Source organism: Sylvia atricapilla, chromosome Z (assembly GCF_009819655.1).
Source record: "Sylvia atricapilla isolate bSylAtr1 chromosome Z, bSylAtr1.pri, whole genome shotgun sequence".
Taxonomy (NCBI): Eukaryota; Metazoa; Chordata; class Aves; order Passeriformes; family Sylviidae; genus Sylvia; species Sylvia atricapilla.
In genome coordinates, this window is record NC_089174.1 from 9243075 (window position 1) to 9266827 (window position 23753).

The 23753-nt window shown below is 41.5% G+C and overlaps 1 long non-coding RNA gene across 1 annotated transcript; it reads left to right on the top strand.

Annotated features, from left to right (window-relative positions):
- The first annotated feature begins 10960 nt into the window (after positions 1–10960).
- Positions 10961–21305, top strand: LOC136374556 (uncharacterized). The gene is made up of 3 exons (XR_010745920.1): positions 10961–11251; positions 15891–15977; positions 21113–21305. It is a non-coding gene; the product is annotated as an uncharacterized lncRNA (long non-coding RNA).
- Positions 21306–23753: the final 2448 nt, after the last annotated feature.

A 23753-nucleotide genomic window follows, 5' to 3' on the forward strand; every position in this document is an offset into this window, starting at 1 on the left:
CATTTTTGTTTGCTAGATCTGCCTTGTACCTCTAATAGGTCATGAATTTGAACAGTGCGGTTAAACAAACATCCCAAAAACTCTGTCTCAAGAGGGGGGAAACAGGGGAGGTGCTGTATCAAGGATTTTGTTTTATTTTTAGAGCAAACTGATTAATGTTGAGCTCTAAGAATTTTTTCCATCATAGTCGAGTTCTCATGAGATTTTTGAGGGACTTTTAACAGAAAATGTGTGTGTGGGAGGGGCATCACAGTTTCCGCATGTTATGTTTATTTTTTCATGATTTTCAGCAAAAGAATGAGGATGGAAACTTAAGCAGGTTTTTCTCCTTGCAACTTAGGAACTTCTTTTTCCTTCTCAAGAGAAAATTTTCCTAATGTTTGAAAATTATTCTAATAGTTGGGCAGGACTGCAGCCTCTGTCAGTCAGACCCAAATAAATCTCCCACCCTGGTACATTGCTATCCCTGTGCTGCCTTAGGGTCTCCTAAAAAAAATGCAGACCCCTCTCCAAGGCAGGAGTCCTGCAGTCCTTTCATGGGGTGTGCAAGCCTGGGACCTGCTCAGGTCAGCCTGGCCATCTCACAGCATCCATCTGGACTTTGGGACCTTAGTGCCATTCACACAGTTTTGGCAGGGACTTTGGGACAGTGTGTGATCACTTTGGGTTGCCGGCTCTGCAAGTGCAGAAAGAAGAATTCATGAGCAACCACTGGGTTTTGACTCTGCCGTAGTGCAGCTGTGTCAGTGGAGGGGAAAGCCAGCTGTGGAAGGGGTGTTTTTTGATGTACCATATGGAAATTCTGATCGATTTGGAGGGGAAAATGTTCTGGAGCACTTCTGGACCTGGTAGATGGTCTTTCCCCAAAGATAGACCAAAGGGATGGTTTCCCACATGGGTCAGTCTGTCTCTGATGTATTTGCTCAGCTAAACCTGTTTGTGGCTTCCTTTTTTAGCTCTAGTTGGTTGCTCTCAGCTTAGATGATTGCTCAGACCACTTTGAGCATCCTTTGTGTGTGTCCCTGAGTTGTTTCGACTACACAACTTCAATGCACACAACCGAGAAAGCCACTGACTTTTTTTATTACGAGCTAGTGCTGGTGGTGAGCTAAATGTTTTGTTTATGCAAGATATACAATAAGAAATGTTTGGTACAGCATGTTCTCCCTGAGAAGTCAACACTGCCTGAATCTTGTGCTGGCACCCACTCAGCACACTTGTCCTTTTTCCTGCTAGATTCTGAGCAGGAATCTTGCCACTCTTCAGCCAACTGCCCAAACTTGGCTTCTCTTCACAACACCTCCCCTTGTCCTGGCTGAAGGGCAAGGAGGTGCCATGGAACAAATGAACTGCTCATGTTTCCCAATGAAAATGAGGCCTTTTGGAAATTTTGAGTGGTCCTCAAAACCTGAAGGGTGCGGATTGAGGTGGCCTGGAAGACTTTGCTCCAAGCTGGCAGCCATGCTGGTCTCACCTGAAATCTCCTTCCCACAGAGGAAAATGACTACTGTTGTTGGGAAAGGCTGCTCCATCCCACAGGGTGCTGGGATGTGCTTTCCTCTCATCTGCCTGATGCAGGATCCAGCTGGGTGCAACAGAGAGGGGCTTGTTCCTGTGGCCCAGGGCCTCTGCCAAGAAGGGTCTTGAGTCTTCCATGGCTTTGTCTTACCTGGTATCTGCCTACAGAAGCAGGGGCCCAGGCTGCTGTCTTCACCATCCCATATCCTCTGGTTTGGGTGCAGCGGTCAGCCCACACCTTTTGTTGTGGCAGAGCATCCAGTGAGGCACCTTGTCTGAGAGAGAATGCTGCCTCCTGTTTGTCAGGTTTCATTAGAACCAAAAGGGGAAAGCAAAAATGATAATAAAAATGATATTTGTTTATTGAAAACAGTAAGGTCCAGGAGTAGAGTGTCTCAGGACAGGGAGCAAGACAACCTCTCTCATAGCCTCATTCAAATGTTTGCTTTCCATTTCCTCTTCAGCTGAGGCAGAGCCTGGATTTGACACTGTAAGCTCTGGATAGAACTCAGTTAATCCTCAAAGCACTTGACAGGGACAAAGCAGAAGGATATGGAAGTGGGTGAGCATCATGACATAAATTTGCCTGCCATGAGGTACATCTGAACTTGCCCCCTAGCTCCTTCTCACAACCAGTAGCTCTTCAGAGAAAGCAAATATAAAATCATAAAGCTCTGCTTCACCCCTTAAAGATGAGCAGTTATGGAAAGCCAAGATCCAGTGTGATTTTTGGCTTCCAGTAATGTAAATTTAAATAAGAAAATCAACAACTGCAATAGTGCAAATGTGACTTATCTGACACAGCTGTCAAGTCTACACAACAGACAGCTAAAGGGGAACAGAGACAAGGCTGTTTCTAGAAATCACACTTCCAACAACTGTAAAAAAGCATTTCTAACAGGAAGGGAAATGGTATGATCATTAAATGCATTTAGACAGAGATATATTGGATATATGAGATACAATTGCTCTTGAAGGATATGTGGGTGAGCTTGTACACCATGGAATAAAAAGATGTCCTGCTCATTTGATATATTCATGAGGACACAGAAACAGCATTTAATTATTACTATTTAAACTTGGGTTTTACTATGTCTTTTGCATTCCCTGGTGATGACTCTGAGTTTGTGCACTGAGTCTGTCTGCCCACACATGCTGCTGTTCATTCATCCTGGAGGAAGTACATGCATGTAGAGGTGTTTGCTGTGCTGGAGGCATGGCACTGAAATCTGAAGAATAATCTGTGCCCTAAACATGGCCCTTTGTCCATCAGCCATCCCAGCCCCAGGCACTCCAGGATGCCCCACTAGCCAGGGTGCAGGGCTGTACCCAAACACATCCTCCTTCAACAAGCACAGCAAAACATCTGCAGGAGCAGACAGGACAGCATCCAAAATGAGCTCTTTCGCAATGACAGGAAAGTGAAAATGATGAACACAGTGTGTGCTAGGCATGCAGCTGCGTCCTGGCAGGGTGGAAAATATGTAGCAAGTACCCAGTCTCTGGAGAAAATGGAGCGCTCCAAGAGGTGATGTTTGTGTGACGTACAACCATTTAGGGCCTTCACGTGCAGGGGAGCATGGTAAGTTTTCTCAGTAGATGCTGAGCAGCATCATTTTGTGGGTTTTGACTTGCTCTGGTGAGTGCGTTGAGGAGTTTTACACATGCTGAAATAGACCTTATGACACTGGTGCTCCTTCTCACCTCCACTAATCACAGCCAGGTTTCTTCCAAGGGAAGGGCTCTGCAATTTGTCTCTCTATACATATCTTTACTGTTGTGATTATGATCCCTTTTTACCATAAAGTGCTGAGTGTCCTTGTTTTACTGTATTAGCTCTCTGCTGTCATTAATGCTGCTCAACATTTTGGCGGCTGGGAAATTCTGAAAGGCTGTTAGGTAAGTACAGTGTGCAGAACTTGCTCTTCAAAGTGATTGTGCTTCTTTGCCAGAGGATTCCTCCATGTGCACTGAGAGTGCAGTAAAAATGTTTGACAAAGCTCTGAATAAGAATGTACTTCTAGACCAAGACAGACTTCATAACGTAATCAACATGTCTACAAGTGAAAAGATTGATTTTTCTTTTAAACCTGTGCTAATAGACTGTGGTAGTTCAGTATATATGGCTTTTACTAGGGAAATTATACAACCCAAGGGAGTTGTTTTCAGGACAAGTCTAAGTAAAAAAGACTTTGTAGTATTACACTCAATATGTTGTATTAACTGGGTAAAGCCCTGTGGACACCACTGGCACTCGGCCTGGGATCTGACAGTCTTTCATTTGATTTTATGTTGATCTTCCTCCCCTGCAGGAATGCAAAGAGATTTTTCTTTCACCCACTGGAATACCCAAAAAAGAAATTACCAATAGGAGCCAGGAATGTTTATTCCTTCAGCTCTGAGTCAAATATGAATCTGAACTATGAGACAACAATCTGCTTTTCTAGCTATTTTTATTCTGGGATTTGATACTTTGCAGGTAACTTGAGGATGAATGAGGAACACAAACAGATAATGAGAACAAAAAGTTGTTAATGTTGGGCTAGCCTGTAGCTAATTCAGCTGCAGTAGTACCCAGAGCACTCTTCATGCTGAAGGCAGGAGCAGATTTTATCCATACCCAAGCTGGGTGGGAAATGATGTACTTGTTGATGGCAAAGACTACACTTGGGTTAAGCAAGACTCTTGTAAGGAATGCCATTAAAAAAAAAATTAAAAAAATCCACCTTTTAAAAAATGTCAGAGATTCATGTGGAATGAACAGGGTGGATTCAGCATGAGGGTCTGTTGAAAGCCTCTGAATAATTACTGAGGAATGTTCACAGGTTTTCCTTGGGTCACAGGGCAGGTGACAGTGCTGAGGACTTGTTGCGACACTGGCAACAGGAGGCCAGGTCACCTGAGTTAGATGTGGTTGGACACATGAAAAGTTCAGAGGTTGATCCCAGAGCTCCCTCCTACCCTGAATCCTGTCATAAATCTTTGATATGTTGATGATGCCAGCTGTGCCTGTCCTATAATCTTTGTTGTAACATTACTGCAAGTGTGGAGTAGTGCTCAGACCAGCTGAACTCATAATAAGCTAGGGCAATGCTGGCAGTTGACAGATAAAGCTGTCATGTAGAGCATTTCCTTTGGCCTTGCTTCCTTTCTGTCTCAGACAAAATATTTAATGGCAATACATAGAGGTACTCTCTCTTCAACTTCACTGAGATCTTAAACCCTTCCTATTACCTGTGTGAGAAGAAAAATACTCCAAAGGAGCAGAGGCATTAAGTCAGAGGCAGAGCAGCACAACAGGGACAGCTGGACATGTGTTCCCCTTTATGAGGTGACTAAAAGAAGCCACTACTTTCCTTTTCATGGAGATGTCCATAGAACTTCCCAGAGAAACGGCCTTTCATAAATCACCCTCTTGCTGGCTCACATTTAGTAGCTCCACAGGCTCCACTCTTCATTCTTTGCCTAGCAAGAAGTATTTACCTGCTCTGTAAACAAATTATCCCATTCCTGATGAAGGAAGTTGCTGTTCAGCCACACCATGGCAAAACATTTTTTATTTCCTCATATGATCTCACCTAATCGCACATACTGCTACAAGCATTTGTTTAGCACAAAGCTTATCCTGCAGAAGCTCAGTGATTTTGCAATGAAGTGATTGTGCTTATGGTGGTTGAGAAATTCTGAAAGGCAAATTAAGAACTGCTTTCCTGAGGCCATTTTGCCAGAGTGCTCTCTTGCTGTAGGCAATGCTCATTTCCTTCTTAGCCTCTTCAAGAAAGCCAAATGCTCCAATTAAATAATTATGCTGGTCTCTGCATTAGAAACCTCAATCCCATTAGAACTTTTTAACCATCCATGAATCTCTTAAATGCTCCATGATTCATCAGAGTTTTCTGCTTTTGCAGACCACTTGACAGAAAGAGCACAACACTGTTGGAGTGCATGAGCTTTGTTCAGAGCCAGGGAAGTGAAGCTCTGACTGCTATTTTGGATCTCACCTGGCAAAACCTAAGCTAAGTAGGAAAGTGTAATTATTCTATCTTCACACCCTCTTCCCCCTCTGTATGCTCTTGAATCTATGAGTTGGATGAAGGCACATGATGTCTTTGGACTTTTTTTTTTTTCAGGAATAAAATACTACATGTACCTCCTAGGAAGTTGTGTGGATATTGCTCAAGGTTCAGGCTGCAAGCCAAGAGCCAAGTTACAGATAATCAGTTCTGTATCTGAGCCATGGAGAATGCATTCCAGTTAGGAAATGATGAGCAGTTTTGTGATATTTGTCTTAAAATACTAACAAACAAAGTTTTTTAGATTTGCCTAAGGTTTTTTAATTTTGGTTAAGTCCTTAGGTGGTATAATGATGTTTCAGACCTTCTCTGAAAGAAGAAAGAGGCCACCTAGTGCTGAATTATGGAATGCTGTTAAAGAATGTCTGCTAGAAAGGTATAAAAAAAAACTTCAATGCAACAGAAATACAATTTGTGGCAAGTTTTTTTTTTTTAATAAACATTGTTAGATATTAAAAATCAGATATCAATTAGGCATACTTTAAAAATTCAGTGTATGTGTTTTACAGATGGATCTGCTTGTCTTAAACACTGGCTTAAACTCCTGAAAGTTCAGTGTAGCACTCAGAAAACAGTCTCACTCTGGCAATAAAACTGACACATGTGTGAACACCTCATGAACACCCCACTGCCCCACAGAACTCTGTCACAGCTGAGCAGGGTGTCAGGGCAGTAAAACAGATGTTCATGAACATTAACTGCTGGTGCCAGACCAGCTGCTGGGGCACTACAGAAAAATCCCTGTGGGCTGCAGAGGTACCACCAGCACTGCAGGATCTCTGGCTTGCTTTATATTCAGTGTTGAAAAATAGGCCTCCCTGCAGTTTGTTATAAATCTGAATTACTTGCTGGCATTGCTCCTCCTCCTGCATTGACTTTTATGAGGGCATGGGGGTACAGGTATGCTGGGAGGAGGGGTTTTGACCTAAGGTCTCCTTGTTTTCTTCTGGAGATACTTGGCTTTTCATGCATTGTCTGCACAAGGAAATGTTCTCCTAGGAGACTGTGCTTATCATGCTAAGATAACTAAGGCAGATGGCATGAATAATCCCCCAAGGCATGTATCAGGCTCTGTTAAATACTGGTATTGCATGCTCTAGCCCTCACTCAGAATTCCAGTGACACTCTTCGTTTTCAAAGGTGAATCTACTTGTATAGAGTACAGAGTAGCAGGTAAATCCCTGCTTTTGTTCTGAAATGAGTCATCTACCCAACATGAAACAATTTCCTTGAGAGGAGAAAAATCCATGTCCCCTTCTGAGCCACAGTGTTGCCCAAAAAGATGACTGAAAACCAAAGTTCTTGCATTTTAAATTGTCGTATTTTGAGTTTCATTCATCGGTCATCGATGGCTGGAACCTCCTGTAAATTTAGTACTTTCCAGATTAGGTCCTAAGTATCCTCTTTGAAACATCCAGAAATGGAGGTGCCCAAAATCAGTGTCTCAGTGCACTTGTGCCCATATCAGTTTATGCAAGCAGCATCATGAAAATACCTCTTCCCTACAAATATTCATTATGCACATCAAGGTTTTAGTAATTTCTGCAAGCATAGGGACTGCACAGGTCATCAGTGCATGCCCTGGTGACATGGAATTCCAGTGGATCAGTTTAATTTGTTGTGTAGCTACAATAATAGTGGGGTTCTGTTGTACAAGCCCTCAAAAAAAAAATTACATAGAAGTAAAGGGTAAGTCATAAGATAAGGTAAGATTACATGTAAGATTACATATTGATGAAATTGGCTTTGTTCTGTGTTTGAGGCATTTTGCTGCAGGCGTGAATTGTTGTGTACCAGATTAGATGGGGATAGCAATATAATAGCAAAAATAGTAATACTTTTTATAAGTTGCATAACTTCAGAGAAAAAGCTATATTTAGAGAACTCAATGTGACAAAATCCACAAAAATGAATATGATTTTATTCCTAAGTGAATTATTTATTATGTTTGGAAAATGTGGCAGTTTCACTTGGCAATTCCAGCTCTTTTACATATTTCAGTAGAAGCTCTAACTCAGTCTGGCATCTACGTGGGTAATAAATAAATACCAGAGAAAAACAGTTAGATTACAGCAAATAAAAGCCAAAGCTAGTAAAAAGTTAATAGGAACAGAAGTCCTCAGAGCTGGGTTTTAATGCCTCCCAATTATCTGGCCCATAATATGAAGTCTATCCCAGGTGTGCTCTTGGACATGTGTTTTATTCTGGAAGACGACAGTTCACATAAGCTCGTGGGAGCTTCAGAGTTTTGCTATGTCAGTCTAACATCTGAAATTCCAAGATTTTAAGATAAGAGGAATGTTTATAGTGTTTATAATTGACTACTCTTATCTCCTACACAGTCCTACTTCAGCCAGGTTGTGTTTTTCTAACTGTTTGGGTATAGGAATCTTAAAAAAAAAAAATTCTATGAAAGTCCAAGATGGAGAGAGTACTCCAAGGCTGTTTTTTAATAGTTATTCTTTGTAGAAATAGTCCACTGGTCTGCAAGGATCATTGGCAAGAGGTGCCAAACACCAGAGCTGTGTTTTCCATCAGATTGGAAAACCATGACGTGTGAGGAGGAACGTGATTTGAGCAAGCTGAAAACAAAAGTGCATGTGGCGAGATCTGCACACGCAAACTCACACACTCAGAAGGCGTCAAAAGGTGTCACAGGCACCACTGCTGATCCTTCTACTCTACACAACACTGCCTCCACCCATGAGCCACTGATACCAGTATTATTTACAAACCAGTTAGGCTGATCATGGAGAAGAAAAATATTCTCTACATGGAGGTTAATATACTTCAGGTAAACAAACCGTTTGCTGGTGATGATCTTTATCTGTTAGGAAATCTTGTTGGAGGTTTGTCAACTCTGAAGGGAGCAGCAGACTTTAACTTCGTGTTCCCATCCAAAACACAGCCCAGGAGTAATGCACTGTAAACAGAGTCTGCAAATGGTGTGTTTGACACTGCAATGAGCAGTCCTTCCTCCGGGCACCTTTTGTGCTGCAACTGAACAGTGGTGTTCTCTTCCCCGTACGTACCATCACAAGAAGCAAAATTGCCATGCCTCTGTCTGGTACCTTTACAAAATCTGCTCTCTATCCTATCTGAAGCAAAGTAATCACTTGAGTAAATAAATACCATGTGGTAGATTTATCAGCAGCTCTAATTTCTGCCTGCAGAATCCTCCAGTGTTTTCTGTCTTGTGCAACTGAGGAAACGTTCATAAACCCCTAAGACACAAGAACTGAAGGAATGCTCTAGAGCTTTTCTGATAAGCTTCAAAATTCCCTGGTACTAACGTCTTTACTTTACAAAACCTAAGAAATAATACAGATAAAAATTGCACGTAGAAGGAACACACACAGACAAAAATGATATATTTCAGCCAAGAGGGAACATTCTTCTGTAAGATTCTGTTTAACACCATATTATCAGATTTCTTTTGCCATTTGCAACACAAAGTAAAGCTAATATTGAGAAATCTGATGCTGTCCATTAGTATCATGCACAGCAATAATTCCTGGTGGAAGACAGAAATGGCCAAGTCTTCTCTACACTCCCTTTTCTCCCTTTTGCTTTTGTGCACCTTACCAAAGCTGTCAGGTCAGAGTTGCAGATCTGAACCTGTTTGTCCTTGCTGTTTTACTCCTCTCTTTTTAAGCTTACCTTTTCTGTTTTGCAAATCTCTGGCCATCTCTACTCATGTATCCTCCTACTTGGTTCACAGCAATTACAGAGCTTTAGTACTGCATTCCTCAGACCTGAAGTTAGATTTTCTGTCTGATTTTACTTGTCTTTCATCTCCTATGCTATGGTTACTTTCTTTTTCTGGCTTTGCTTGGTTTCAGTAGAACTGATCAGCTTTACTTTTTTTTTCCTTCTGATAAAACCCATGTTTTGCTGAGTGATTTTAACTTTCTGTGCAGCAAGTTGCATATGGTCAGAGCTGGGAACTGGTTGTTTACATGAGTTTCTTTCAAATTGGCTAACCTAGTCCTCTTCCTTCCCTCAAACCCCACCACACAAATGGGGAGAGAAGTGCTGGGATGGCACATGTAACTTACAGAGTATAATATAATACAGGAGTCCTGCCTTGTACTCCTTTAAATAAACAACCACATCACCTCCTTCAGCTGCTTCAGTTTGCTGCTTGATTTACAAAGTGGGGAGCTATGGCTTCTTTCTTTCCTTCAGCTTCTTCCATTTCAGCTACAGAAGATGAAATTTCTTGAAGCTGAAATGCTTGATAATACCATTGAAGCCCATAAATCTTCTTTGAGAAGAAAGGGTATGGTGGGCTGTCAAGGCATCTCTGACCTCCAGCATCAAACCCTCTTTCTCCATCTTTCAACATGTAGAGAATGACCTTATAAAACAAAATACTTGCAGTTAGAATTTTCTTGCTTTTTAGCAAATACATTTCTTTTACTGTGATGCCTTGAGAAGACTGACCTGGAACAGAGATAGATCTAAGAGAATAAAGTAGGTATGTATTAGAAGCATTATTTACTAACACTTAATGTGAGGCTCAGAACTACACACCTAGGCAGCACAGAATCTGAAAAACACGAAAGCTGAAACTTAAGGAATCAAGTGCACTGAGAAAAATCCAAGGAAAACACTAAATCAATCATCCAGTTGTTACTCCTGTTTCTAAGTTTGTCCCAGGCTCTGTACTGGAGAAGAATATACCTCCCCACAGGGTCTTTCTTTGGTTCATCCTAATTTTCTTTCTTTGTTTTGGTTTTTTACTTGATCACTTCCTGGTGTAAGAAACATAGTGGTGTTTGTCCAATAGCTAATAGCATTCTATGGGTCAGTTCTCTCTCTCTCTCTCTTTTTTTTTTTTTTTTTTTTTTTTTTTTTAAATGGCCTTCTAGGCTTCTTCTGTGAGTCATAAAAAACCAACTATTTGTGTAGGTGTAACTGTGAGTATTCCTCTGGGTCTCTGCACAGACTGCACAGGAAACTACCCTCAAAAATTATGACATGAAAAATTTGTGTCTTACTTCCAGAAGAATAGGTCAGGTATTATTTCAGTGTAATCCTCTAAACTTTTTGATGCAGGTCTTAATCCTCCAAACAGGTATTTCTCTAATTCTCAGTAATGTGCCTTGGGACACCATCCAACAAAGTCAGTGATACTCCTTCCTCTTCTTTCTCCCAACAGGCAGCAGGTCAGAGGTTTTACTGTTATTTGTTTTTTTGGATGGAACAGAAACTTGCTGGGAGCACGTGGGGGATGTTGGGGTGGGGGGAAAGGCTGCTGCTGTATTTACCATTGAATTGTGGGAGGGAGAGGGACTCCTCAGTGTTTGTTTTTAATCTGCCAACCAAAGCATTCCTGGTTTCCTTCCAGTTTCTAGTAAGCTTTGTCTCACGCAGTCATAAAACTCTCCCTTCTTGAGGAATAGTTTTGTTCCTTCTCTGGAGCAGAACTACCTTGGGAAGGTCCAGCTGGAGCACAGAGTAACCACAAGGCAAGGACTTACAAATCCAACACGTGCCATGGGCTGCTCCATGCTGGAGAGGGATGACCTCTCCGCCGGGGATGGTCTCTCCTCACCCTCTGCAGCCCGTGCCAGGCTGGCAGGTCTCCAGCACCACTTGAGGACTGGCATTGGGAAATCAGGCACCATTCTGGTCAGATTCCAGACCAGCTCCAGGTGAGTGGGAGCGTTTCGTCCCAACTACATCCATGTAGGAGTCAAAGAAGCTCCCAGGGGTGTTTCTCGGTTGATCAGTTTGAGGGGGGAAGCCTTTGAGGGAAGCACTTTCCTACACAGGAGGAAAGTCGTCTGTGTTCTTCTCACTGCGGGGAGGCGCTTGGCACTCTGGGAATTCACTGTGCCAAATTTGTACCACAGGCACAAGACTTCAAATGCAGCATGTGTGGGTGGGATCCACTCTGGTGGAGGCAGGCTTGGGGTTTTAACTTTCCTCAAATTCAGGGCTGTAGGGGAATCCTAACAGGAGCCTGGAAGCAGGAGGAGATCTCAGTCTTGCCCTTACTTTCTACTACTGCAGGAACACCTCTGTCTTTTGGTGAAGACCTCCTTACTTTTCTCCACCCTTTCAGTGAGGTCAGTGGAGCTGAGGAATGTGTACATGAATTTTGGGAGGGAGAAAATCACCTCTCTCCCACCCACAAGTATAGCCCTTAGAGCCTACACTGTCCTAAGACTTAATTGCACCTTCTGGTATCAATGATAATTTAGCTAAAGATTAAGCAGTTCCTTGTTGGTACTCCTCCTCAGTCTGTCTGTGTCTGCTATCAGCTTCTGAGAGGCTGCCTGAAGTTCAGCCCCCAAATTCCAGGGTAGGTTGTCTGGTGGGTGATGGAAGAAGGAAGATTGAGGGGTTATATGTTTCAGTCGTATGATGAACCTCTGCCTCTTTCTTCATTGCACTCAGCTTGTGGAAGGGATGTAGCAGCAAAGGCTCAGGGCTCTGCCTCATTTGAAGCACATCAGCTGCCAGGACTGAGGAACACATGTCTGTACACAGCTTTTTTGAATAATCACTCACAATCTTTAATCCTGTGCTAGTCCTATTGATAAATCAAATAGGTGCAAGGTCTCGAGCTGCTCTGCACTACAAAATGCTGTGCAAGGATAATCTTAGGTTAGATTTGTAGCTTAGTAATTCTCCCAGTTCCCGTATAGGAGGAAAAAAGAAAGATGAAACTGCCCTCTTGAGCCATGTGTCTGCATTCCAGGCATATCCCAGCCTCCCACAGGCTCCCTGAAAGCTGTGGGTGAGCAAGAAGAGGGGAGGTGAGCAGACTCAGCATGTGTCAGACTCAGGATGGATGTTTGCAGTTTCCAGTTCCCTGTTTGTGTCTGGCAAGCTACTTGGTCTATGATTTGAAATTTGTAAGAATGTACTATGAGCCATGAGAAAGTGAAACGATGCCAGTAATTCCATCAATATCACCTGCTTTTACAATGTAATAACGAAATGAATTTTTTTTCTAAATAAAGGTTCTAAGAATTCTTTTCTTTGGAATAATTATGAAAAGCTGAGGTTTTGCTTACTTACTACAATTAATTTTTTATGATACATTTTACTTCTAAATGATCAAGGTAAAGATTTTTTTTTACTAGATCAAGGCCTTTCATGAGTTTTTCAACAGTGTTAAACCCGACGGTTTTAATTCTATTGGACTAAAAGAAGGATTAATTTTGAATTCTTCGAGGTCAAGCCAAAATACCTGTGCAGAGAACAGATACAAAATTAATGTCACCAAAACCCCTTACACAACACTACCAAATTACTGCTCTTTTGGGCAATTGTTCTGTGGGTGAATTTCCAGCTAAATCTAACAGCAATTGAAAGAATGAGACTGGTGGAGTTTTTTTCCATCATTCCTAAGACTGTGTAGCAAATAATTTTTATAAGAACTTAGAATCAGAGGCATCTAATGAGAAGTGCCACAGCTGCTCATAGCAATATGGTGGAAACAAACATACAGTTATGAAACAAATAGAACATTCGGAGTATTTAATTTGGCAACTGCTAATTATTTTTAGAGTATTTTCTGAGTTCATCCTTGAGAACTGCTGTGGGCATGGCATTACTGGGAGCTGTCTGTGCCCCTTACTGGAAGGGCAAATGATTGGTTTCTCTTCTGCAATTGCTTTGGATCCAGTCATGTGCCTGTAGGGCAAGGGAGATTGTTTTGGTATTTCCCCTGGGAAATGCTCGGACTGTCTTTTCCTAGAGGTGACGAAATCCTGATCCTGCAGTGCCAGTTCTGTTTGAAGCTTTCTGATGTGTGTTTTTGTTTGCCTTTCCCTGGCCTTGAAATAATTTCCATTGGATTAGGTCAGGTTATTACTACAGTGGGGAAATCCAATTCTCAAAATAATAAGTGGTTCTGCCCTGACAGTTATTTCCAGTCTTTTCCTTCTTACTTTCCCAGAATCCCTCCCCTTGCTCACTTCCCAAACTTCACAATCTGTCTGTGATAGTCTGTGATAACCTTTAGAAGTATTTCCTTGCCAAAAGCCAATCCAAATTCTCCCTACTAGTTAATATCAATGAAGTACTGTAAATAATCAGCAGTGACCTTCAGTTTTGTTTAAGCTGCTTTCTGCTTAAGACTGTGTACATGGCTTCATACAAAAATCTTCATCAAATATTATTCCTTACCAGATTTCTAATATAATTGACCAGTTCTATGAAAGGACATGGCATTTTACCTAAGGCAGATTGAAATTCAGTCATAAGATCTGTGTTGCAGTTCTGAGCTCTGGTTCTGATTTTGTCTGGTGGCTCACTTCAGAGCTTGACCTTGTTTCCTAGTTGCTGCTCAGACAAACCAGCCTTTCCATAATATTTCATCTCTTTAGAGAATGAGGAAGCTTATGATGTTTCCTCTGTGTGCAGTCCCAGGAAGAGTTCTGAAGTTCTGACAGGCATCCTAATGAATCTAGCTATTTGCTGGAGTACTCTCAAGTTGAAAATGGAGCATTGTACATAAGCAACCATAAATGCTGTTCTCAGTAAACTTTGGAACATCAATGGATTTATTTTTTGCACGTTATTTAATTCTGAAAATTGTACAGATGGGCTTTCAGATGATGTTCAAAGTATGGAAATACTGCTGTGTTAATAATGAGTACAAAATGTCTTCACAACATACAAATCATTGCAGCATCTTTACATGAACAGCAAGTGCCCAGAGGCAAAGTACACTTCTGAGGGCTGAAGTATGGACAGACGTCACTGTAATCAGCAGCCAAAAAATCTATGTGCATGTAAAACCTAGGCAGAAGCATGGTTATTGCATCACAGGATGAAGGGCTTTTCATTAGTGTTTTGCACAATATGTAAGAGTTTTCACAAATTGTAATTCCTTGCTTGAACAAGCTGTTTATTATCTATTGCCAATGTCCACTCCCATTTCCTACTTTAGATTCCTGTGACCTCAGTCAAAGTAAAATATCGTTCTGAAGTTTTACTAAATCTTTAGAATTTTCATCTGTCTTACATTTGATAAGTTTTACAAATAATATGAAGTAGTAACTTTATATTAGAAAAAAAATACTATAATTAAAGTTACTAGGAGCAGGTGGAGCCTTTACCCATTAAGCTGGTCACAGTGCACAGGGAGTTTTACTTGGTTTATTGGGCTGACCTCCATGTACCTTTTCTTGTAGACAGGCACTTCTGTCTCAGAGGTTTCTGTGTTGTGGTGTTGGCCTCAAAGACTGTCTCAGTCAGAAAGCCTGGATCTTAACAATCATATGGAATAAAATTTGGGAGGGTTATAATTAACAATGAAGGTAATGACTAACTAAGATTGACAGCAATGAAAGCTTCCTGATTAGGAATGCTGTAGCAGCTTATACAAGACATTTCTTTTTGTTTACACATTCTCTCAACACTCTGTGTGTGTGTGATCTCATGAGGTTTTTACAGTGCTTCAAACAAACTGCCTTTGTATTGCCATTGCCATTTGAGTTCATGTAATGTTATCCCTCCTATAAACAAAATCACAGCCCTAACAAAATCAATATCAGAAGCAGAAACGGAAGTTAAAAAACCCAAACTCCTGCAGCTGATACTGCTGCATTTAGTAAGGGGAGTCTGAGGCACGTGCTCACCTTGACCTGGATGCCAAGGTGATGGTGGTGAAAGATGTTACAGGAATGGGTGCCCCTCCCACACCAGCTGCCTGAGCTCTGCCAGACAGCCCTACAGCCTCTGTTTCTGTGGTGGATCTGCTCCTGCTGCCCTGCTTCTGCAGCAGCACAAGCACAGAGGTGTTATGGTGAACAGGAGCAGCATAGGTGAAGTGTGGGCATCATACTTCAGGATGGGGCAGCACTGTCACAGGGACTGTAGGAGAGGGCCCTGTGTGTACTTTTTGCCAGGAGATACGTGGGGGTAGCTTATGAAAGAATAATAATAAGTGAACTTTGTGTTGCTCTGGCAAGGGAAGTGCAGCTTGTCAGTCTCGGCGTGTGTATCTGTTACCTCACGTTGTTTTGGTTTTGATGCTTTGGAAGATGATGATTCACATTCAATTCTTGCTTCTCTGTTAGTCATGGCCGTGTGGTCCCTTTGCTTCCAGGGATCCCTGCCATGGCCACGAGCTCTGTCTGGTGAGAGCAGCATTTTGATACACTCTTACATGGTCTGAGTGCCACCATGATATGGTTCAGGTTTATAGGTCAGTGTTTAGGGCAATGCAGAAACATATGCGTGGAAAGTTTTTATCTATGCAAACAAGAGGAGAGGGGTGACGGCTTCGTGGGCAAGATAACAGAATGTTTAATGCTGAATTTCCTCTAACAGGTGCCAACTCCTCAGCACTCACTGGCAGAAGCTGCTGGGCACTTGCTGCCAAAGCAGCCAAATTCAGGCACCTGTAAATGAAAAATGGTAAGTAGCCCTGTGATGTGTTTACTACAAACCATGTGACTTCCAAGATCCTTTGTGTTCAGTATGATTTTAGGCATGTTATTTTTGATACAAAGCCTCTTTCTAGCATCAGTAGTTAGCTAATATTGTTGACCAGTTACTTGCAAAAACAAATATGCTTTAATTGTGGTAAATCCTAGGGACAGATCAGGTCATGGCAAGGGCAGTAAGTGAAGGAGAAACCAAAACAAAGTGAAAAATTGTGGAACCCTGCTGCTGACATTTATGGAAAAGCATTGCGTATCTTCAAGGCCATACTTGGTGGTGAGAGGAGGCTGCTGAAAGGAGCACAAGCTGTAGGATAAATCCTTGTATGAAGAAATACAGGAGCTTCCTCTTACCTGAAGAGAAGGAAATTGCAAGAAAGATATACTCAAGCAACAGGTGAAGTCCCAAGTTGCCCAAGTCAGCAGAATCCTACCCTGTATGTCTGTGGTTTACATAAATGCACAGGATTTTCTAGGCTAAAGGAAAGTTAGGGAGTTTGGTATTTATTTACCTTCAATCTTCAGAAAATACCAATGGGATGCTGCTTGAAAAAACAAAGTTGCTATTTCTTGCAGCTCTTTCAGCATGTCCCTGTTGACTCTGGATATTGACTTCAGCCAGCTGGCAGAGAGACAGTTGTAGAAAAATAATCAAGTTGTTAATGATGGTCATAATATTGTCAAAATTTCATTTATTTGTGGGATTGTCTGCCTAGATTCTTCAAAGCAGATTCCAAAATGAAAACTGCCCAATTCTGAGTCTTGCTTTCAGACTTGGAATGCTGATATGAGCTTCCAGTTACATAAACAAAGTTGAATCTAAATCTCAGCACAATAATCTCTTTTGACCCAAATTTAGCCATGAGCTTTATGCCCATTTTTAAGGAAAAGTTCAGCAAACAGTGAATATAACTGAGCTACAGAGAGCTAACATCAAGTTTGTACTGAAGTGCTAAATACACACAAAATGAGCTGTGAGGGACTTATACACTTCCACATTTATTCCTACTTTATCCTTGCGGTGGTGAGGTTATGTCTCTGAACAGATGAAATAATGACCTTCTGCAGTAACTGTAGCTGTTATTATGACATTGTTCTTTACTGCAGAATGACACCATGCTCAGAATTTAAAGCTGGGGAAAGGAAGGAAGGAAGGGAGAGAGAAAGGGAGGGAAGGGAAAAGAAAGAAAGGAAAGAAAGGAAAGAAAAGAAAGAAAAGAAAGAAAAGAAAGAAAAAAAAAGAAAAGAATGAAGAGGAGGACATTGGGAGTGATGGTGTTCATTTTCCAGGTCACTGTTATGTGTGATGTGGCCCTGCTCTTGTGGATGAATTCCTTGCCTGCCCATGGGAAACAGTGAATTAATTCCTTCTTTTGCTTTGCTTGTGTGCATGGCTTTTGCTTTCCCTACTAAAATGTCTTTTTCTCAACCCCTGAGTTTTCTAACTTTTACCCTTGCAATTCTCTCCCGATTCTGCTGGTGAGGGAGTGACTTGAGTGGCCTGTGGTACTTGGCTCCTGGCTGGGGTTAAACCACAACACACCCAGAGCTGCAGGAGAGGCTTAGGCAGACAAAACTGAAGTGCCAAGAGCTACCTCTTGTGCCAAGGATGGGGAGAGAGCCAGCCCCCTGATCCCCACTTTTGATTTCATTGGAAGTGGGAGTTGCAATAAATCCCTGCAGTTTGCAACATAAGACATTCCTCCCGACTGAGCTTGAGTGCTTCCCCCTCCTTGTGGTGTCAGACTAAATCTTGTTTTCAGCTTTTTGTTTCAAAGGCTGGGCCAGCCCCTTGCTGTGAGTGTGTTTCACAACTGACCTGGTCCCTCGAACTTTGTGAGGTGACAATGTTACCTGCTTTCTTGAACTTTTCACTGTTTGGCCTTTACTCTGTGACTGCTGCAGGTGGAACATGCGCTAATCCATTTATGCCTCTTCCTGCTCCCAAGTCTGTGGAAGAGAGGGTTCAATAAAGGCTTTCCGTAAATTCCTTTTGGGTAAAACAGAGAAGGGAACCTTATCTCGGGTCATCTTTGTGTTTAAACTCCAGCCTCTACTATGTAAATAAATTAACTTCCTCAATGCCATGCCAAGTAACTTTAAGGAAAGTTTAAAAAAATAAACCTCACACCTTTGAAATAAACCAGCCAGAATACAGAAACAAAGCCAGACAATTGATAGTATCTGGGAGTCACCACTTTACACAATTCCATGACAGCTATTGAAGCCTCCTACATTTACATTTACATCTAGCAGAGCTGCACATCATGTGTGTTTTTCTGGGACACTGTGGGCAAAGTTGCATTTAGCAGCACACCTGCCTGTTGGTGGTCCTTCTTGTTACATGGAATGGTGAGCAGAGCAAAATAGACCTTGTGGCACCTTGAAATGGGCAATTCTAACCAGACACCCCTGCTCCTCAGGCCCTTCTGAGTATTTTAACTTGTGAGAACTGTGCTGGGGGTTTGGGTTGATGGCAAGCTGAATATGTCAGTCATGTCCTGTGGTGCATCAAACCCAGCAACAGCAGACATTTGAGGGAGGGGATTGTCCTGCTCTGCTCTGTGCTGGTGCAACCCCACCTTGAGTCTCATGTGCAGTTTTGATGCTTCTTTGTAAGAAGAGCACCAAACTACAAAGCATGTCCAAAGGAGGGCAACCAAGATGGTGAAAAGTCTCAAGGGCAAGAGCTGGAGGAGTGTCTGAGGCCACCTGGTTTGTTCAGATTGGAAAAGAGAAGACTGAGGGAGCCCACCACTCTACAGGTTCTTCAGGAAGGGCAGTGGAAGGGGAGCTGCTGATCTCCTCTTTCTGGTGACCAGAGAAGTATGAGGAAATGGGATGAAGCTGTGTCAGGGGAAGTTCAGATTAGACATTAGGAGAAGGTTCTTCACTGCAAGAGTGGTTGGTCACTGGAACAGGCTCGACAATGGGATGTGGTCATCACACCAAGCCTGTCAGAGTTCAAGGAGTGTCTGGAGAACCTTCTTGGTCATATGGGATAGCTTTAGATAGTGCTGTGACGAGCAGGGAGCTGGACTCTATGGGTGCCTTACAAATTGAGATATTCTTTAATTCTATGACTCCTTTAGCTCAGCACAGACTTGCAACACAGGAGGCTTTTAAGTTTTCCTCTGTTCAGGACTTGCTGACAGAGTCAGAGTTGGAAGAACAAGGAAAAGACACAGCTTAGCTTGGCAGGAGGTCACTGCAATATTTAAAGCAATTAACATATCTTCATAGGGTCCATTTAGCAGGTTTTGTGAAAATAGATATAATTAAATGGAACATAAGCTAATCTAGCAACTTCCATGGGGACCTACTGTGTCCCACTTGGGAAATAAAAGGAATTTTATGTAGCCTTTTGGAATCCAGTTTTCTACCTGGTCTGTGATTACTCTCTTTTCTCATACAGAAGTCCTGTGATCTGAATATACTGCAAATAAAAAAAGAAAATGGCTATTACATCTGTTAGGCATCCACCTGACAGATGATGGTGTAGTTTAGCAAAGAATTAGAACAAGCCTGACACTTTTTTCATGATCTAAATAGTCTAATTCAGAGAAAACATAGTAGGCAGAGAAACATTTCAGTTTTTCAAAACCTAATCTAAGGAATAGAATTCAATGGAAGAAAATAAAATGCTAATAGAGGAAAATTGATAATTTCTCATTTTGAATAAATACAAATATTAAATAATCACATTCTTCTGCAAAAGCTGTGAACACTTTTTGACTACTAGCATAAGCAAACTATGAGTCCACTGCTATCCAACTTCTATCTTACCTCTAAAAACAAGAGGGAAAAGTTTATCTACAAAGGAATCTTTACTGTGTGACACACTACCTCTGATGGTATCCAAGTGTTTTTTCATAAAAAGGGCTGAAGTGGGACAGGAAGAATAAAATATATAGAAAGCTGTTATCCTGTGGATTGCTTCACATGATTTTTAGGCTGTACTGTCATTTTATCTAGATGCTGACTTTGTCCAATAGACACAACTAAACTGGTGTACATGGGAGTTTGTTCCAGTACTCAAATGTTGCTATTGAACAATCAGCTTTATTCTCAATAAATTCTCAGTTCTTGGCTCTGAATTCGCCCCTTAGCAGAGCCAAGAGCCATCATTCCCTGCACTGAAGGGCTGCCCATGTGCAGGTGCTGCCTTGGCAGAGAGCACATTCATCAGGCTCCATTGCAAGGTGTTTCAAACTGCCTGTCCAAGAAGGTCCCAGATCATTGCTGAGGTTTGAAAACTTGGCCAAGGAGAAGGAGGAGGAGGCTGGTCTTGTTATCAGCAAAACCAGCTCTGTGGATTTCAGTCCTCTTAACACATCTTGGTTTCTTCAGCAACTGTAAAGGTGAGTGAGCCTCCTATAGAAAACAGTTGTCATGAAGCTTCTGGAAGAGGAAGAAGTAGGTATTTTTAGAAAGAGCTTGGAGGTTGTCTGAGTTTCTTTGACCAACATGGCCAACACAGGCTCCAAGGCTCATCTCAGCTTTGTACACAGGCTAAGCTCGGCATCTCATCAGAGGGGCGAGGAATGGAGATAGTGATAGTAAACAAACAAGTTGGGCTTGCTATCCTTCCTCCACAATCAAGCTTGAACTTTGTCTCTTTCTCACCATCTCGCTGTGAAATTGGAATTTCTGTTGTGATTGCATGTGGCTTAGGTTTTGTGTATGTTGGTTAAAGTGTATCTGGGTTATATCTCAGTTGGTCCAAACTGGAAAAAACAAGAGCAGATGCAAAGGCATTTCTCGAAGAGAAAAGGAAATAACCAAGACACACCTCCCCCACAGTTTATCTACTTCATTTGCAAATTCTTCTTCATTCACAACACAAATTAAGTATGGCTAAAAACCTTACAGCCTAGCAGATTTCAGTAACGGTGAGAAATCAGGTATTGTGACCTGATGAAAGAGACTTAAAAATATATTTCAATCCAGTGAGGATAGATACAGCCAATTAACGCAGAGACAGAGACTTGCAGAAAGACAACTGAAGGGTTTGAATGACATCACAGTGTTATTATTTCATTATTGTAAAGTTTCATAGCATCGACATGTAACATTTGTATATGTGATGAATCTATCATATTATTCCAGCATGGGACACACAACAGTGACTCTGGAGCAATAGCAGCTGTGATTTCTTCTTCTACCGCCTGCTCTCAAGTCCTCAGTTTCCCATGTCATCCCAAATGTCATCTCAGCAGAAGAGCTTGAGGGGGAAATGCTTCAGGTCTTCACTGGGTTTGAGTTTTTTTCCCTCAGAAAAAAAGTATTTTCTCTTTTTCTGGCATTAGTTGGGCAAGAATTTCTGTTTCATGGCCCATGAGGAGATGGCCCATGTTCTGCCTACTGCCTGCTGAGCTTGTGAAGTGTCATAATATATCCAGACTGCATCTCTGGGCTTCAGAAAGATCAATGACTTTTTTCTGCCTTCTCCTGTTGAATTGTTTCTCTATGACTGTCAAAGCCCTGTTTTAATTTTTTTTTTCATAACTTTAAATGATTTCAGGGTGTTAGACACTTTTAGTTGTTCTATTTCACTATCTTTTTCTTTCCCTCATCTCCAGCTGTGTTTTGTTTTGGTATTGATTTTTAAAGTATGGAAGTTTTCTCTCAATTTCTCTCTTTCAGAAATCTCATTTGCACTGCTACAAGTTCAGTAAAAAAGATCTCAGGACTTTTAGCAGAAATGTTTGTTGTGACAATATTAAAACAGGCCACCACTGATTGCCTCTCCTCACTCTGAGATGAGGATAAGCTATTTCTCCAGGCTGTCTTCTGAAGGTAAAAAATAGTTTCAATGTCAAGCAAAACCTGACTGCTTGCTTCAGCCTAGATTTCCAGCCTCTTTACTTTATCTCATATAAAAAAGGCAAAAACCTGTTCACCTGAGAGGCAGGAGTCTGGACTGGAGGTACTTACCTGCTTGAGTTGTTCTGTTCCTGAGCCTGTTGTTGTATGAATGCTCAGGTTAAGTTGAAAGAAAAAAAAAGGCGATTACAGCGAAATTTAAAAGATAATTTGCAAATAAAAGTTAAAAAAATTAATTACAGTGTTTTTCCCCTTTTAAATTTATTTTCAATGCCGGAGCTTTTTGTTGGATTTGAGATGAATTAGTTATTTGGAAAGTCAGTTCTATTGAGTTTGCCATTTTAAAAAAGACATCTCACCACCAGTGACTTCCTCCTAGAAATTTTTCTCTTTATGAAACAGACCAACATGATCTAATCCTCTGCAAATATAGTTGTTTGTTTTATTTCCAGTGGGAAACTACCTTCAAGCAGTAACCAAAGAAACACCTTAATAAATAAATGTATTAAGCTGATAATGACCTCAGACTTACTGGTTCTATTTCATCACCCTGCTAGAATCAACAGCTTTTCAAAAGGCTTGAGAATGTGCCTCATCTGTTTGGGTTCTCATGTAAACAGGATGCTTGAGTTGTCTTCAAAATTTGCATCCTTGCCCTTGCTGCTCTTTGTCTCTGCCTGTGGTTACCCATGTTCAAAGGAGCTTAATCCAGACTGGAAGATGTGCAGAGAAGGGGTGTTAGAATGACCAGAGGAACTGAGATGTGACTAGAGGAATTTGGTTTATTTACCTTAGAAATACCAGAGAGAGAAGAGATATGACAGGTCTCAATAGAAAAGGGCAAAAGGAAAGACTGTAAGGGGAGAAGGGGGGAAAAACAGAGGAGGAAAAGGAAGTTAATTAAAGACAAGTACAGTTGTTGAAGGTACATTTTGTCTTCAGAGGTGTCAGACTGTGGAAATGCTCTGTCTGGAGCAGTGGGTGGAAAGCCTTAACAGGTTAAATGGAGGTTTGATCATTTTGAGAGGAATGGAATGATGCTGCTGTCCACAGAATACTGGATTGTATAACCTGGTCTGCCTGTCCCCTAACTCCTGCTTTGTGCCTTCTGACACCACAGTGACCCTTCCTGCTAAAGAAGCTGACTAGGATAAATCCTTGCAGATCATCCATTCTAACAATTATTTATAGAAATATTTACTTCATTTTTTTCCTGAGCCTGTAACAGGAATGCTTGATACCATCTTTTGGTAAAGGAGATCCAGCTGCCAAGTTGGCAGATATCCTTTCTATTTCGGAGCAAAGCTAGCAAGTTAGCCATTTGCAGCCTGTTTTATCATTTGTGACCCTAGAGTGCCTGTGAATCTCCTGAGCTTGCTCAGGGTGGCATGTGGTGATTGTGTTCTTGTGTTTGCAATCATTATCTTTTTAAACTAAAGGCCTAAACCAAGTGTCCATGCCATTACATATTTTGATTGAAATATTGAAACTAGTAGAGATGTCATCTGGCCTTGATATAGACAAATAAGGAAGCACCTGACCTCAATCTTTATATAAACAGCCACCAGCATATCAGTAAATCTGTTTGCTAGCGCATGTGTTTGTGGCACATGGAACTCTTTTCTAGGTGTCAGTTTCCTCTCTACCATCCTCATCCACTTTATCAGCCAGTGCATGCCAATGGAGAAAGAATATTAATTGTCAAGCAGACGCTGGAAAGCCTTAGGAAACAGTCAAGATAAATGTACCAGGATTTCTGATTGAACTCATATCACCAGTAGTCTTTTAGTCTTTGATGTGTAAATGTTTCTTTTACAGCGCCATCCTCCTCCTTGTAATCTTGTTGAGGTGAACAAATAAAAATCTCTATTTATTTAGCATTTCAGGTATACATATCCAGAGTATGTCTCAAGTGCATGTAACT